The sequence below is a fragment of the Pan paniscus genome, chromosome 14 (genome assembly GCF_029289425.2).
Source record: "Pan paniscus chromosome 14, NHGRI_mPanPan1-v2.0_pri, whole genome shotgun sequence".
In the NCBI taxonomy this organism is placed as follows: Eukaryota; Metazoa; Chordata; class Mammalia; order Primates; family Hominidae; genus Pan; species Pan paniscus.
The window spans coordinates 23,323,431-23,329,545 of NC_073263.2; positions in this window are offsets into that span (position 1 = coordinate 23,323,431).

The window sequence follows — 6,115 nt, forward strand, 5'->3', positions numbered from 1 at the left end:
GCCTCCTGAGTAGCTAGGATTACAGGCATGCACCACCACGCCCGGCTAATTTTATATTTTTAGTAAAGATGGGGTTTCTCCATGTTGGTCAGGCTGGTCTCAAACTCCCAACCTCAGGTGATCCACCCGCCACAGCCCCCCAAAGTGCTGGGATTACAGGCAAGAGCCACTGCACCTCACCTGTGTGTAGTAATAATACTTCTTTGAACATTTATTTTATAGAGTTTTCTTCATGCTTCATATCCCTCCCACTGAACCTGGACATGAATTACTGGGTACCAATGAACCAGGCACTGAGTAAATACATTTTCTTGAATCTTTGTTGACTCCATGTCTTGAATCCTGGGCACACTGGGGCAGGAGTTCGACACCCAAGGCCTTGGGTAGCTGGCCCTGTGGCTTTGCTGGGTTCAGTCCACTGAGCAGTTATCATGAGTTGGATTCTAACGCCTGTAGCCTTCCTAGGCTGAAATTGTACACTGGTGGCTCTACACTTCTGGGGTCTTGGTGGTGGTCCCACTCCCACAGCTTCCCTAGGCATTACTCTAGTGAGGACTTTCTGTGACAGCTCCACCCCTGTGGCAGGTTTCTGCTTGGGCCCCAGAGAATATTTGAAAAACTATTTGAAATCTAGGTGGAGGTAGGCATGCCCCCATAGCTCTTGCATTCTGTGTGGCTGCAGAATTAACACCACACGAATGTTACCAAAGCTTACTACTTGCACCTTCCTGAGTGGCAGATTGAACCACGTCTGAGTCTATTAATAGCTGAGCCATAGCTGGGGCAATCCACAGGCACTTTGGCAGAATGTGGGAAACAGGGACCAAGGCAGCTCTAGGCAGCAAGCCTCTGGAGGGCACCCCAGGCCCATCCTCTGAAATCATTCTGCCCTCCTAGATCTCTGGGGCTGTGATGGGTGGGGAAGACTCAAAGATCTCTGGAATGTATTCAGGATCTTTCTCCCATTATCTTGAATAGCATCTGGTTCCCTTCTATCCAGGGTAATCTCTTTAGCAAATGGTCACTTGACCACACCCTTGGTATTCTCTCTCAAACATGCTTTTTCACACTTTATATGGCCATATATATATATATATACACACACACACACAGACATATATATGTATATATGTATACACATACGTGTGTATATATGTATATACATACATGTGCATATATATGCATATACATGCATGTGTGTATATACACGTACATGTGTACATATGTATATACATGTGTGAGTGTATATACATACATGTGTGTATACACATACACGTGTGTATATATGTATATACATACACTTGTGTATATACACATACACGTGTATGTGTATATACACATACATATGTATATGTATATATACACACATGTATGTGTATATACACACATGTATATGTGTATATACACGCATGTATATGTGTATATACATGCATGTGTATATATACATATATGTGTATATACATGTATATATGTATATACATATATGTGTATATGTGTGTATATATCTATATACATATGTGTGTATATGTGTGTATATATCTATATACATATGTGTATATATGTATATACATGTGTGTGTATATATGTATATGCATGTATGTGTGTATATATATGTATATATATGATTTACAGACAGGTTTCCATGGCAAACAAGAGCAGATGAAACAAGTCCAAGAGAAATGTAAACAGAAAAGACAAGTCTCAGCCAATCTCTGATGAAACAGGAATACAAACTACCCAAAGGCAACTATTTCAATCATCACAACTAAAATCCCTGAAACATGATGAGAACTACCAACTGAATTAAGACAGTCCACTTTTTTATGAATGTAATAGTCACAGGTTCATGAGACTCTAATGACACAAGGGCAGTCACTTTCTACATACAAATGTATCTCCTTGTTTAATGGTCTAGACAAGTGTTACTGCTTTAATTCATGGCCTTACAAAAAAAATTTGTATATCTTCTTCTGAATCTTGACATTTTCTGTAACCTTGGTAGCTAAGTGCTGACAATTATCTAAATGCAAACAGTTGTTGCAAAAGGATGAAATTAGTAATGATGGGTCCACTGCAGAGAGGCAAAATATAGGTTCATGAAGATTCACAACAGCAATAGGTCTAAAGCTGCCAGTCCCTTTCATGTAAAAAGACAGAAACACACACACAGACACATATATTCATACACATTAACAGACAGTGCAGACATGAAAGAGGTTATTTTCATTCATCCACAGCAAAGGCAGAGCTCTGACTTTTCCTGGTGCACAGCAGTCAATAAATGCTCACTGAATGGAAAAATAGTGCCAAATCCAAAGTTACAAAACCTATTGATGTTTAGTAGTTATTATGCCAATAAAACTGCATCATTTTGACTGAAGGGAATATGGGTGAGTTTTTCTACCATTCTTAGTAATGAGAAGCCATTCTGGGTATCTTAGTGCTAGAATTAGAATAATTTCTTGTTTCACAGTTTCCTGTCTCTCAATAATTCCTCCTTTCCCAATCTATGAAGATAAATTCAGGTCATTTAGGGTCCTACAAGACTGTTACAGGAAAGCATAAATATACTCCAATGTATGTATACCATCATAATTTGAATATATATAGAAAAAACAAAATTTGATAGTCCCCCTCTGGCTTGGCTTTCCCCATGCCTCTCATTAGTGATAACTGAATAGTCATTTTATTTGTAGCCATAGACTTAGCAAAGACGTCAAAGTGAAACAAATCTAGTCAGGTGTGGTGGCTTAGGCCTGAAATCCCGGGCACCTGGGAGGCTGAGCTAGAAGGATTGCTTGGGCCCAGGAGTTCGAGACCAGCCTGGACAATATAGCAAGACCTGTCTCTAACAAAAAAATAAAATATTAGCCAGGTTTGATGACTCGCAAATGTAGTTCTATCTACTCAGAAGGCTGAGATGGGAGGAAAAGTTGAGCCAAGGAATTCGAGGCTTCAGTGAGGTATGATTTCACCACTTTATTCCAGTTTAGGTTACAGAGGAAGACCTTGTCTTTAAAAAAAAAAAAAAAAAAAAAAAGAAGGCCAGGCATGGTGGCTCACACCTGTAATCCCAGCACTTTGGGAGGCTGAGGTGGATGGATCACTGGACATCAGGAGTTTGAAACCAGCCTGGCCAACATGGTGAAACCCTGCATCCCCAAAACACAAAAAGAAGCCAGGCCACCATGATGGCGGTGTAATCCCAGCTACTTGGGAGGCTGAGGAAGGAGAATCGCTTGAACCTGAGGGGGTGGGGTTGGGGGTGGAGGTTGCAATGAGCTAAGATAGCACCACTGCACTCCAGCCTGGGCAACAAAGTGAGACTCCATTTAAAAAAAAACACATACAATCATTTCAGTAGATGATGAAAACAATAAAATTCAACATACCTTTATGATAAAAACTCAACAAAATGTGCAAGAAGGAACATATCTCAGCATAATAAAGGCCATATATGATAAACCCACAGCTAACATCATGATCAATGCAGAAAGGTTAAAAGCTCTTCCTGTAAGATCTGGAATAAGTGTGGTTACTTTTGCCACTTTTATTCATCATAGTACTGGAAGTCCTAGCTACAGCAATTAGACAGGAAAATGCAATAAAAGGCATCCAAATTGGAAGAAAAGGAAGTCAAATTGTCTCTGTTTGCAGCTGATATGATCATATATAAAGAACCCTAAAAATTCCACCAAAAAACCTACTAGATAAATTTAGTAAAGTTGCAAGATACAATATCAACATACAAAAATGAGTAGCACACCCATGCACCAACAGTGAAATACCTATGAAAGAAATCAAGAAAGCTATTTCATTACAAAAAAATGATACCTAGGGACAAACAACCAAAAAGGTGAAAGATCCCACAATGAAAACCATAAAACATAGATGAAAGATATTAAAGCAGACACAAGTAAATGGAAAGATATCCCATGTTCATGCACTAGAAGAATATTGTTAAAATACCTATATCACCCAGTGTGATCTACAGGATCAATGCAACCCATGTTAAATTACAAAAGACATTCTTCACAGAAATAGAAAAAACCCTAAAATTCACCCAGAAATGCAACATACCTCAGAGAGATAAAAGAATCTTGAATAAAAAGAAAAAAGCTGGAGGCATCACACTACCTGATTTCAAAATATACTACAAATGTATAGTAACCAAAACATCATGGTACTGCAAAAAAAAAAAAAAGAGTGAGGGAGCAACAGACAGACATAGACAAATGACAGACAGACAACAGAATAGAGAACTCAAAAATAAATTCACACATTTACAGCCAACTCATTTTTAACAAAGGCACCAGGAACACACATTTGGGAAGGACAATCTCTTCAATAAACTGTGCTAGGAAAACCCAACACCCACATGTACAAGAATCAATCTAGAACGTTATCTTACCATATACAAAAATCAACTCAAAATAAAGATAATTTCAGTGTAGGCCCTGAAACTATGAGACTACTAGAAAATAAAAAATAAGATAAATGCTTCATGAAATTGATTAGGACAAGGAATTTTTAAATAGACATCAAAAGCACAAGCAACAAAAGCAAAAATAGACAAATGGAATTGCATTAAACTTAGAAGCTTCTGCAAAGCAGAGGAAGCAATCAGTAGAATGAAGAAACAATCTAGAGAATGGAAGAAAGTATTTGCAAGCTACGCATCAGGCAAGGGGTTAATACACACAATAGATAAAGAACACAAACTACTCAAAAGCAAAAATACATATAACCCGATTTAAAAATCAGAAAAAGATCTACCCAAAACCTTTGTCCCCCACCATTATTTCCCCACTTTCTTTTTCTGACAGCCTTCAGTTCTCTCCTTGTCATCAGCCTTTTTCTTCATGTACCCCAAAACTTTTTCCCCACCGTCTTTTTGCAAAGCCTTCTCTACTCCCCCATTCACCATACTTTTTCCCCATCCATCTACCCAAAAACTTTTCCCCACGTTTTTCCCCACCATCATTTCCCACTCTTCTGGGCAACCTTCTTTTTCTCTCTCCTGCTCTCATCACCCTCTTTTGCTCCTCCATCTACCCAAAAACATTTCCCCCATCTTTTCCCAAAGCCTTCTCCCGACTCCTGCTTCTCACCACCCTCTTTTCCTCCTCCATCTTCCCAAACACTGTTTTCCCCATGTCTTTCCCCCTCTCCTTGCCACCCTCTTTCCCTTCTCCATCTATTCAAAAACATTTCCCCACTGTCTTTTTGCAAAGCCTTCTCCCAACTCCTGCTCACCATCCTCTTTTCCTCTCCATCTACCCACCCAATTTTTCCCATCTTTTTACAAAGCCTCCCCCCAACCCTGACTTCCCACTCGCCATCTTCTTTCCCCTAACCTGCTTGTCACCCTCTTTTCCCTGTCCATCTGCCCAAAAACTTTTTCCTCACCATCTTTTCTTTCTCCACGGTCTTTCTTTTCCTGCCCACCATCTTTTTGCAAAACCTTGTCTCCCTCCAGCTCGCCAACCTCTTTTTTCTTCTCCTGCTTGCCATCCTCTTTTCCCCCTCCATCTACCCAAAAACTTTTCTCCCCACTGTCTTTTCTCCATATCATCTTTTTGCAAAACCTTCTCTCCCTCCTGCTCACCACCCTCTCTTCCCCCTCCCTCTCAGCACCCTCTCTTCTCCTCCCACTTGCCACCCTCTTTCTCGCCCTCCATCTACCCACAATCTTTTTCCCCACTGCCTTTCTTTTCTTCCCACAGTGTTTTTCCCCACCATCTTTGCAAACCTTCTCTCCCTCCTGTTTGTCTCCCTGTTTTTCTGCCTCCATCTATCCACTTTTTTCCACCATCTTTTCCCCACCATCTTTTTGCAACTCCTCCTTCTGCTCGCCCCGCCATCCACTTTTCCCTTTGGCACTCACCACCGTCTTTACTCCTCCATCTACCCCAAAACTATGTCCTTCCTCCTACCACTCCAGCTGGCTGCAGTCTCCGTTGCTGCCACCAACCACAGCGATGTGAGCCACAGTGGCACAGGCTGCAGCATCCAGCGTGTAGCAGATGGCTTCTCCCTCTGGTCCTCTAAGCTGGGAACAGAGCAGCTGGTCAGGAAGACACAGAAGAACTTTAAATGGGCTGATTTCAGCATC